This window comes from Eschrichtius robustus, chromosome 9 (genome assembly GCF_028021215.1).
Source record: "Eschrichtius robustus isolate mEscRob2 chromosome 9, mEscRob2.pri, whole genome shotgun sequence".
Classification (NCBI taxonomy): Eukaryota; Metazoa; Chordata; class Mammalia; order Artiodactyla; family Eschrichtiidae; genus Eschrichtius; species Eschrichtius robustus.
The window spans coordinates 54,547,819-54,560,091 of NC_090832.1; the positions used below are offsets into that span (position 1 = coordinate 54,547,819).

At 38.9% G+C, this 12,273-nt stretch overlaps 1 protein-coding gene across 1 annotated transcript in view; it reads left to right on the plus strand.

Annotated features, from left to right (window-relative positions):
- PREP (prolyl endopeptidase) overlaps positions 1 to 12,273 on the plus strand; it is a 137,521-nt gene that overhangs the window by 54,061 nt on the left and 71,187 nt on the right. The window lies entirely within an intron of this gene.

The window sequence follows — 12,273 nt, forward strand, 5'->3', positions numbered from 1 at the left end:
CCCAGAGATTGGGATTCCAGAAGGAAGGCAGTACAGACGTGCACAGGTGTACTAGAGGTGCATGAGGGAGAAACAGGGAAGCATCTAAGAAGTCCTAGTGGCCGGGGAGGAGTCAAGATGGCGGGATAGGAGGACACAGAATCCGCCCCTCCTCACAAGTACATCAAGAAACCCACTGGCTAGGATGCATTCAGATTGGAAGGCATTATTTACCACATAAGCCAGGTCCTGGCCTCCCTTCCCGACTTGATCTTTCCTTAGCTTATGTGACCATTGTCTTCTCTGTTTCCTAGATGGTTTTGTGTAGCTTAGGTGAAGAGCCCAGCACAGAGTAAGCACTCAGTAAACGTTAGCAATTATTCTTGTCCAAATTGTTCTCTTTTTCTCTCTTTCTTTAAAAATTCTTACAGAAGAACTTTAAGATTATTTTGCCATGATCTGAAAAAAATCCAGCTGTGTTTGACTAGAGCTATGTGTAAATCTATAAATTTATTTGGGACTGTATCTCTGAGTTGCATAGGAGCTACATCTTTCTCACTAAAGGTATTTCTAGGTGTTTTATGTTTGTGAAATATTGATGGTCTGTGAATGTATCTTCACTGTTTAACCAGAGAAGCAGAACCAGTAGGATATATATAGTAAGAGATTTATTGCAAGGAATTGGCTTACACGATTATGGGTCTGGCTAGATAAGTCTGAAACCGGTAGGGCAGGCTATCAGGAAGGGCAGGCTGCCGTCCACAAGTTGAATTTCTTCTTATTCATGGAAGCCTCAGCTCTGCTGGAAGGCTCAGGCCTACCTAGATTATCTAGGATAATCTCCTTTAGTTAAAGTCAACTGATTATGGTCTTTAATCATATCTATAAAATACCTTCACAGTAACACCTAGATTAATGTTTGATCGATTAACTCAGGACATCAGCCTAGACAAGTTGAAGTAGCAAAAAGACCATTCCAGTGAGCTCGTGGAAAACCACATGGAAGACAATAGAGCAAATAAGTCTTATGTTACTAACCTGATGTCATTTTATAAGAAGGTTACTAAACTGACAAGTATGTGAAATTCATTGTGTCATTCAGAAAAATACATAATATACTGTTGACAAGAAAGCAGAATTTAAGTGAGTAAGATAGGTGAATTTAAGCTGTTGAGTTGCACACAGATGGGTTAGGATCAGTTTGGAGAGTGTTCCCAGTGATAGCTGCTAAATTCTGGGTGTAACGCTGGGCCTGTAATCTTTTTTAAATTATTGCTTTATTAGTATTAAACTTGTGGGTAACATAAACCTCAGAGGAGCTCTTCTTTTGAACGGTGGTCGTGGGATTCTGAAAGCTCTCAACAGTTGCAATAATTGACCAGTACTAAGAAGATGAACCGGAAATCAGTTTCCATCCTTGTGTTCAAAAGTCAATTGTGTAGGTCAAGATTAGAGAGGTCTTCGTTTTTTTTTGTTTTTTTAATTGATTGCTGCTTCGTTATGAGTTAATAATATGATTATAACTGATTAAAAAAACAAGTACTGTGTGTGAGTTTAACTGTTGGAGACACTAATTATATTTGGTTTATAACAGGGGAGACATAGCAGATGGATATCATAATCATTAAAATTTTTTAAATAGTTCTTATTAATTACAGTTGAGTATATTGAGACAGTAACCTTAAGACTTTCAAATCAGATGTGAATTTTAATCTCAGCTCTACCTCTAAATAATTGGTGACCTTGGGAAAGTTATCCTTTTCTCTTAATATTTCCACAACTACAAGTGAGGCAGTGATACCTACTTCATGAGGAATTGTGAGGAATCATGAAAATGCATAGAAAAGGGCCTAGCAGGGTTCCTGGCATACAGTGGGCTCTCAAGTATGCCTTCTTTATCCTCTTGTTTTTTGACTGAAAGGGGAATATTTGGAATCACTACACAATGGTTTTAGGTAGTGGATTAAAATAGATTGAAGATGCCCTAAAAATAATTTATCTTCAGTATCAAAGCTGCTCCAAACACAGATCTTGATTTTGACTTGTTCTCTGTAAAACCCGATTCATAATCAGAAAAGAGGCCTTACATCAAAGAAAACATGAAGAGGTGTGCCTCTCATGGGAGATATGTTTAATTTTGCAGGTTGATAACTGAAAATTCCGGGGGGCATATGCCCAGTCGGTGACTATGACTGCCACCTAGGATCTTTTTCTTGCTGTTTCCTTACTGCTCCCCATTTTTGTTACCCTGTTTCAACTAAGGAGAAGAATAATTAACATTTAAGTTAAATGCTAAATACGCTAGTTAACTGAAATATTAGGTGAGTTAACCCTGAATAGCTGGTGACTGAAAACTAAATCCAGTGTTATAAAATCGTTAATGTTATATTGCTGAAATTGATATCCCTTTTGATAACCTCAGGTCTTTCTGTTATAATTTTAATCATTTTTACCTTCAAGTCAGGGAGGTTTATCAGTATTTTACTGTACATTAATTTTTTATTTATTAAGGCACCACTAAATTGCTTGTCTGGAGAGCTAAATAATTTCACTTAAGCTCTTTTATAACATTTCCATCATCTTTGTCTCCCAGGAAACCTTTCTGCCTGTGTGCAGTTTGAAATAAGAAGCACTAAAAAGTGGCCAATGGCTACTTAATATCATAGAAAAAGATAAAAGGAAAACAGAACTACATAAATAGAGAATGGAAAAAATCTTAGAATGTTGAGAATTAAAAGTGTTCTCTCTGATTATGATTTACATTCCTCATGTCAATTTGATTTTCTGTTCAAGGACTAACTGACCTTCTTACCGCGTGCTTCTCTGTGAGCTTAATCTCTCTCCTGTTACCCTTTGCCTCTCTTCGGAGAACCTCATTTCTGCCATTTACATTTGCAGTATTTTTACTTAGTAGTAACACGAACACATTTCTTGCAAACAATGGGCCGTAGCCTTTCCGCAGGAACTGCAGTTCCTGTAGCTGCTCCTGTCCTTACCTGTCTGAACAGGTAACTCCCCTGACTCACTTCACTCGCCACTGCATGGAAATGGCACTAGGCCCATCATATGGGCATCAGAAGTCTGCATAATTTTCCAAGTGTTCAAAACGGCTAAGCAGGCCCCCTCCAAAGAATATCGCACCCTCTTTTGCGCTGGCTGCCAGAGACGTGTTCCAAGTCACTATCAGCTTTCTCTGGGAGAAGAGGGACTTCTGCCCTAGAAGTTACCATGCTTCCTCATGCTTTTGGTTGATACTTTTCCCTCTGTAGTTGGCCCTTCTTCCCCTTTCCCCTATTCTGATTTCTTTTTCTCTCCATATAAAAACACTGTGTGTGAGTATTTTTGAGCTGCCTGAGATCGGGGATCTTGACTGTCTTGCTCTTCTTGGAGTCCCCAGCACCTAGAGCAGTGCCTGATGACAAGAAAGATTCTCTCCTTGACCAGACTTTAGTCAGGCTCCTCTGAGCCTCTTCTCAATTAGGTCTCAGCCTTAGTTCCTTGCCCCCCACCCTCCTTGCTTGGCCTGCATATCCCAGTCGTTGTGAGAATCCTGCTAAGTCAGTTTAAAGACAGTCCCTTACCCCTGATATCTGATCAGATTCCTCATTCCCCTGTCCATTCCCCACATGCTTGACCTGCCTTCAACAGGAATCCCCCTACCCTGATATCTTCTCTTAGTAATTTTTGATCACCAATCCCCTCGTTCTGCACATTGGCTGTAAATCTCCAGCTGTCTTTTCTGTATTTGAGTTCAGCCTGACCTCTGTCCCTAATTGCAGTAGTCTTGACACCTATCACAATAGTCCTGAATAAAGTCTTCTTTACCTTTTTACAAGTGTCAGAGTAACTTTTCTTTAACACAGACTCATAGTAAGTGGGCACCAGCTTGTCTCCAGCAACTTCCCTTGCCCCTTTAGGGATCCTGTGCTCAGGTGGCCCTGCTTGAGAAGCCATCCTCCATCTGTAACTGTTAATTTACTTGTATTTTGAATCTTTACCCTTCTGGCCTCCAAGCTGTTTTAAATTAAATTTTTGTCCTTTATTTAACCCTGAGAACGATCAAAAAGTACAGACCATGTTTCTCCAGTCCTGTGTATTATATGAGCAGAAGATTTCTGCTTCTCTTATTTAAAATTGAAAGTAAAAAGGTATCAAGGTATCACTTAGGACACCGGGGAGGCATGACATTTTATTAGTTCTGCAATGGAAAAGACAGCTGTGTCTTGACTCCTGTGATTCTTAATGTGATTCATGCATGCAGATTAGTTGAAATTAATCATCCTGAACCTTGCAAGAAAATGATTTTGTCTGGATTTTCTTAGTTATATTTTCTGTACCTTTCTAAATCAAGACTACTATTTCTTTTGAGATATATATATATATACATACACACACATACACACTTTGTTTCCTAAATTTGTTATAAATATTTTGAATACATAAAGTTGCTTCATGTAGACTAAATTTAGAATAACTTTTCACATATTTTTTACATTACAGTTAAATATCAGGCCTCAGAGTTGTCTGTTTTCACTCCAGTATGAGGGATTCTAAAATTTTTAATGAAAACTTAATTTAGGGACTTCCTGGAGGTCCAGTGGTTAACATTCCACACTTCTAATGCAGGGAGCGTGGGTCAGGGAACTGAGATCCCACATGCTACACAGCGCAGCCCAAAAATATATATATATTAAATAAATAAATAAATAAATACCTTGAGGAAGAGCCACAATTTAAAAGTTTCTGAATTCCAAATCAATGCACCTAATAAAGTTTCATTTAAAAAAAAATGAAAAGAAAGAAAAGTTAATTTATACCCTAAAAATATAAAAGATGGTTTTCAACACTTACACATATTTAACTTAGTGTATTAATTTCTAACTATTCTTATTGGAAAAGTGGAAGACACTACTAACCTCTTTTAAATCTGGTTCCTTCTATTGTCTTTACATTATCAAGAAGTGTATGTAAGGTTCAGTCTGAAATGTAGGATTGTGTGAATGTTATATTTAGTCATGAAGCAGACATTAATTGGTGCCCCCTTTGTGCCAGGCGCTGTGTTGGGTGATGGCAGTGAAGACAGCCCATCCCCGCCGGGTGTGTGCTCCCCGCCGGCTGGACGGAGGCCATGACACGGCCAGTGCACAGCATCAGGTCTTATCAGTCGTGCTGTCATCAAGCATACATGCCCAGGCTCAGAGTTAGGACCTCTCTGGAGTTCGGAAACTCTAGACTCACTTCTCTCTGTTGTCCGTCTTCTTTTTTTTTTTTTTTAAATATTTATTTATTTATTTGTGTTATTTATTTATTTGGCTGCGTCAGGTCTTAGTTGAGGCACATGGGTTTTTCGTTGCGGCATGCGGGATCTTTTGTTGCAGCACACGGGCTTCTCTCTAGTTGTGGCGCACAGGCTCAGTTGCCCCTGCAGCACGTGGGATCTTAGTTCCCTGACCAGGGATTGAACCTGCATCCCCTGCATTGGTAGGCGGATTCTTAACCACTGGACCACCGGGAAAATCCCTCTGTTGTCTCTTTTGTTCGTTCTCTTTTCTTTTGGGTTCTTTCATTTTTCTGTGGAAGGTCAGATAACTTTATTCTCTATTTTATAGGATAGTCAGCAGCAAGAGACACTGACCATTTGGCCCTATTCTGAATTAATGTACAACTATATCAGAGGTTTTTAAATAGAATCCGTAGGAAGTAATTGTTAGGTGCAAAGAACTATAAATGTCTAAAATCCTTGTTGCTGGTAACTTAACACCCTTCTTTTTCAGTGTAGCTATCCTTAAAACGGACCTGAAATGGTCTTTGCTCATGTCACAGCACTTATGAAGGGTTTAGGGGGAAAAGATGGGTGATGCTGACATACTGATTTTTGTAAGGAAATAGCAGTTTATCCTATACTTCACCCAGACTTTCACTAACCTGTCTCTCAGGTTTTTCCTTTTTTGCTGAATGTTTGATCATTTTCAGTACTCACCATGTGTTCATTTTGATGCTTTCATGTCTTTAAAGAAAACTGGCTTTCTCCTGCATGAGAAATCAATCTACCCTACATGCTAACATAGAACTACAAAAGGAAGCTCAGTGTTTATCAGACACTTAAATTGTTCACTCAGCCATCTCTGGCAGTGCAAGGCAGATGACCTCTTGTTTCTAGGTAGCTGGGACAATTATGACTCCCATGTTCATGCCTGGTGGGGCTGGACATCTTTTGGAGATGGAGAGGAAAGGAGGAGATAAACATTCAAGAAGCTTGAAACAGATGAGTTGTCTAAAGTTTAGCAAAGTCATCGGGGTGTTAAAAGTCAGACCAACAGGAGGAGGGCTTCTGTGAAAGGCAGGGAATTATTAGAAAATAAGCCTGTGTTTCAGAGTGGGAATGCCAACAACCCAAAAGAATTGGAACGTCGAAAGACAGTATAAAAATAAGAAGCAAAACATGAATTTTGAAGTAAAATATGAAGTACTAGTGATAAAATTAATAATTTTATTAATTTTTAAGTTAGTGATTATAAAGGCTTTTTCTAGGAAAATGGCTATGTGCCCTGAGAGATGGAAACTAGATTTTATTAGTTCGCCGTTAGCAAACAGTGCTGTTCAGAAGCCACATTCCGTTTATTTTTGTCATTTGAAGAATGCTGGGGTTATTTGGGATGGTAGTAAGTATTGTTTATTTAGCATTTCCTGTGTGCCAGGTTCTGAGCTATGTGTGTAGATATTTCACTGTCTTCTTAAACAACCTCTGAGGAGCACATGTTATTCCAAGGAAACTGAGGCTGGTGAGGCCAATTAGCTTTCCTGATGCCATTGAAAGATTCAGACCTAGGTCAGTTGAATTCCATGCCCGTGCTCTAACCATCGCCATGTGGCAGTTGTGACAGAACGAAGGCATCAGGCCAGAGAGGACAGCAGACTTCTGCTCTCCTCAGCCCTAGAGCACGAGCTGTGCGTGCTCTGCATTAGTTACTGTTGTTAGAGGCCAGACCCTCTGTTTTGTCAAACGTAAGCGTACTTTTTTAGCTCCTATCACAAGAGAGCTTACAAAACGTTTTCTAAGCAATGTAGTTAATACCATTGATTTTCAAAGAAAGCAATACAAGTAACGACTTTGCTCTAGGGAAAGCTTCAGATGACTTATTTTAAGCTCGCCTTCACTCAGTAAACGAATCATTCCCCCACCAAGAAGCAGGTTTATAAAAAGTAATTTTAACTTGAATATGGAGAAGTTTGGGAATCGAATTCTGTTGGCTTCAGAGGGAAGAATACCACTTACAGACAAAAAGACCTCAGAAAAAGTGGGCAAAAAGTGAGATGGTTGGAGAGTCTAGCCACATCTCTCTTTTTTTTTTTTTAATTTTTATTTATTTATGTATGGCTGTGTTGGGTCTTCGTTTCTGTGCGAGGGCTTTCTGCAGTTGCGGCGAGCGGGGGCCACTCTTCATTGCTGTGCGTGGGCCTCTCACTGTCGCGGCCTCTCTTGTTGCGGAGCACAGGCTCCAGACGCGCAGGCTCAGTAATTGTGGCTCACGGGCCTAGTTGCTCCGCGGCATGTGGGATCCTCCAAGACCAGGGCTCGAACCCGTGTCCCCTGCACTGGCAGGCAGATTCTCAACCACTGCGCCACCAGGGAAGCCCCCACATCTCTTTTTTTTTAAAGTACCTTTCCTATTTCCCATTAAATCAACAGTGTTTTAACGTGTGAATAGCAAAACTGAATGAGCCCCATTGTTCGACTGGAATACCTTTTCTCTTAAATTATCTTGTGGCCAAAGCCTGAGGAGCAAGGGTTTCCGGAGAGCCAAAGGATTTCATGAGTCCTCATTTTAAACATGCTGCCCTGTGAGCCTGTACTTTGAACAGCTTTTCAGATTTTAATGGATTTGTAAAAATCCAGCCACATTCCTAAGTCTGCATGAATATATGACTTGTGTGTATTTATGACTAAAGTTAATGCTTCAGAAATTGGTGGCAGGTAATGACCACAAACTTTTTTATTGTTTTGGTGCTCTTTGGAGCTGGGTTATTTAAAACAAGTGCACCACATCTTCAGGCTCACCTGACTATACAGAGGTACCGAAGGAAATTTCTGCTGTGTTTTGCCTTTGGTGGAGGTTTCAGTGACTTTTTTGCAGGCAGGGGGAGGTAGGGTCATAATAAATACCATTGCAATGGCTGAAAGACCTTTTCGGCAGAAACCATAAGATGGTTACTTTGAGAAATAAAGGTTTCACATCAGAAGATGTTTTATTGTCAGGGGAACATTTAAAGAATCTGACATTTCCCTGAACCAAGACTCTGTGTCTACAAATGTCACAGTCCAGACAATTGTGTTTCATCATTCTTATCATAAACAAATGTAGCTTTCTGACTATCTGCAAATTTTGCATTGCCAACTAATTTTTTAACTTATTCTTATAAGGAATAGTCTTTGGGTTTCTTTTCCTTTTAAAGTATTGTTTTATGTAAACTAAGATGCAGTTTTCTTTGAATGGGTCACCTGCTTTTGAGGTTAGCAGTTTGTCACTGGAAAAAAAAAATGTTTGGCTCAGATGCAGAACTTAATTGTTTATGGAAATTAATTGTAAGGATTTCTGTTTGTAGGAGTATAGCAGATGATACACTCTGAATAATCTCCCAATTGAAACAACTGAAATGTTGTAAAAAGTTAATAAAGCATCTTACTAAGTATATTGCTAATTGGCACAAAGGAAGAGAAATCATAAAGACCAAAGACAAAATGAAAGCAGGAGTCCTGGCATGTAAGCTGGATTGTCCCAGAATCTTTCTGCTGGGCATTGAGGCTGAGATTCCCTTTGGTGGTGGTGCAAGGATTATTGAGAAATAAACCCACCAGTGTTGGAGCCAGGGAGTAGAGGAGAGGCAGGGTATAGTAAGGAAACCTGCCTTGGAGGTTTGTCTCTACCTTGGAGGCAGGATGTGAATTCTAAAACATGAGAAGGGCTGACCTTCATGTGGGTGCAAGTTGAATTGATTGTCTCAATGAGGTCCAAAAATCCTCATGCCAAGAATTTAATTTAAAGTGCTCCCAGGTTGGTTGCCTCCCAAGAGGCAAACAGAAGCCAAATACAAATCTTGTCTGAAATAGTGTCACTTCAACCCAGGGCTTCAAGAATTCTCGCAGATAGTGTTTCAAGGGAAGTCAGTTCACAATCAGAAATCACAGATCAGATGAAGAAATTCACCAGCATGAGAAGCAGAGCCAGCAGATTCACACCAGAGTGGAATTATCAGATTTCTAACATAAAATAAGTGTGTAAATACACTTTTAAAAATAGTGATGCTGCTTTTTAAAAAATATAAGTGAGAAGCTTGGAAGCATAAGCAAGAAACAAGATATTGTAAATAATGACCAAACCTATTTGGAAGAGGATGAAGTAGAACTTCTAAAAATAAAAAAAGATTAACATTAAAAATTAAGTTATTAGGTTAAAGAAGAGATTGGACATAGCTGAAGAGAGAATTAGTGAAAGTGAATATTAAAAGAAGTTACATAGAATGCAGCCCACCAAGAGGTGGAAAGCATATGAGTGGTTAAGAGACACAGAGACGAGCAAATTGGGGCCATCCACTCTGCAGAAGACAACTGGCCAAAGACGTAAAAATGAAAATGATGTAGCTGTCTTAATATCCAAGTAGACTTCAAAGCAAAATGCATTACTAGAGATAAAACTCTATAATCATAAAAGGTTCAATTCAGTTTTATTTAGATATAATAATTCTAACTGTGTATATATCTAAGAGCATGATTTCAAAATACAGAGAGTAAAAGTTAACAGAAATACAAATAATAATGGACAAATCTACAATCATAGAGAAACATTTTAACAGACCTTTTCTTTGACTGATAGAAAAAATGGCCCTCTAAATCAGTAAATATATAGATTTGAACAAAAGATTAACAAATTACTTAGTAGACATTCTTAGCATATCACAGGGAAAGTCTGCAAAATACACATTCTTTTTGGTCACATACAGGAACATTTTAAAATCATTTAAGAAAAACAAAAATTAGGCCACAAAGCTTTTCTCAACAGATTTAAAAAGATTGAAATCATACAGAGTATGTTCTTTGTGTACAGTAAGATTTAACCAGAAGTCAGTAACAATAACCAGAGGATGAATAATCTCACAAACATAATGTAAGGTCAGATATCAAGAATAGAAAGAAATCAGACACAAAAGAATACATGTGGTATGGTTTCATTCTATTAGAAGTTCAAAAATGAGGCAAAATTAGACTATAGTGTTTGTGGCTGCATGTTAAGGCAGAAAACGAACAAAGAAAAATAAGAAAATGATTATCATAAAAGGGTGATAATTTCCTTCAGGAGGGAGGGGGCTTGTTCAGAGCATCATAGCACAAGAAGTTCCTTCTTGTTCTGTCATCAAAAATATATCAACTGTCCTTAAGTGCTTATTCTTCCAGATGAACTTCAGAATGATGTTGTCAGATTCCCTAAAAAGCTCATTTGGATTTTGGAATTGGAATTGTGTTAAATTTGTAGATTTCTTTTGGAATTATTTGCACCTTTGAAATACTGAGTCTTCCTATCTAGGGATATGGTATGTGTTTCCAGTTATCCAGGTTTTGTTTGTTGTGGTTGTTGTTTTTTAAGATTCCTTAGAAAAATTTTAGAGCTTTTCTCATAGGGTCCACATTTCTTGTTAAGCACATTCTTAAGGATTCGTTAATTTTACTTCTAATGTAAATGAGGTCCCCCGTCCCCACCATGTTTTCCAACTGGTATTGCTAACATGTGGAAAAGCTGTAGATTTTTTTTTAACTGCCTATCTTATTATTAGTTTTAATTCCAGCCGTTTATTTTAAATTTATTTATTTATTTATTTTTGGCTGTGTTGGGTCTTCGTTTCTGTGCGAGGGCTTTCTCTAGTTGCGGCGAGCAGGGGCCACTCTTCATCGCGATGCGCGGGCCTCTCACTATCGCAGCCTCTCTTGTCGCGGAGCACAGGCTCCAGACGCGCAGGCTCAGTAGTTGTGGCACACGGGCTTAGTTGCTCCGCGGCATGTGGGATCTTCCCAGACCAGGGCTTGAACCCATGTCCCCTGCATTGGCAGGCAGATTCTCAACCACTGCACCACCAGGGAAGCCCCCGTTTATTTTAAAATAATATTTGTTGAGGTTTTTGTTGTAGGGTAGGTATTAGTCACTTTGTAATAATTTTCACATTTACTTACTGTTTCTCATCTACAGTTGAGAAAATGAGGCTCAGCAAGGGATAAAGAGATTGTTCAAGGTCACACAGCTAAATTGTCGTTGGAGCTGGGGTTTTAATTCAGTTATATCTAACTGAAAAACTCTCTACCATGGGATTATATTTTCCCTGATTAATTTAATTCAACAACAAATGATATAAAGATATTATGTTATAGAGATGAATGAGACAATGAATGTAAAATCGCCAGTAATATAAATGAACTATCCAAATTAATGTAGCAATTTCATTGTGAAATCGAAGGTAGGAGATTAATTGGAGAATAGCTGAGATCTGGCATTGCCTTTGAGCGGTTTAGAAGTCATAGAGCTTTTTCATTTATAAAATTTTTGAGATGTCCTCTAAACATTTATGTCTGATACGTTATGAACCAGATGTCTTCCCAGTGGACTTTTTTTTTTTAATAGTAAAAGTGACATTTAGTGAGCCGTTTAAATGATGATGATGGTGGACACATTTAAGATTTCTTTGTAGTGGTGACCTTCTCCCGACTAGTTCTTAGAACAGAAGGACTGGAAAGTGTTCGTCCTTGCATTCAACACCAATTTTATTTTGCACCTTTGAAGGTGCCCCTCTGTCTGGGTGCTGAGTATTAAATAGTGAATAAAAAAGACAAATTATAAACAAGCAAATTAGGTACAGTTGACCCTTGAACCACTTGGAGGTTACAGTTGGCCCCCTGGATACATGGTCCCTCTGCATCCATGGATTCAACCAACTGCAGATCATGTAGTACTGCAGTATTTACTATTGAAAATAACCCCCTATAAGGGAACCCACGCAATTGAAACCCATGTTGTTCAAGGCTCAGTTGTATGTATGTTGAGAGAAGTGCTGTGAAGAAATGATCTGGGTGCAGGTGAGAGGTACCTAGCCATTTGAGAGTGGGGTAGGCAAGGGAAACAGCTTGTGACAAGGCCCTGAAGTGAAGCATGTCTTAAGGAACCTAACAAAGGCCAGGGTTGCCAGAGGGCAGGGAGTGAGGCAAAAGTTGGAACATCTGAGGTTAGCCAAGTGGGCAAGGACTGTAACATG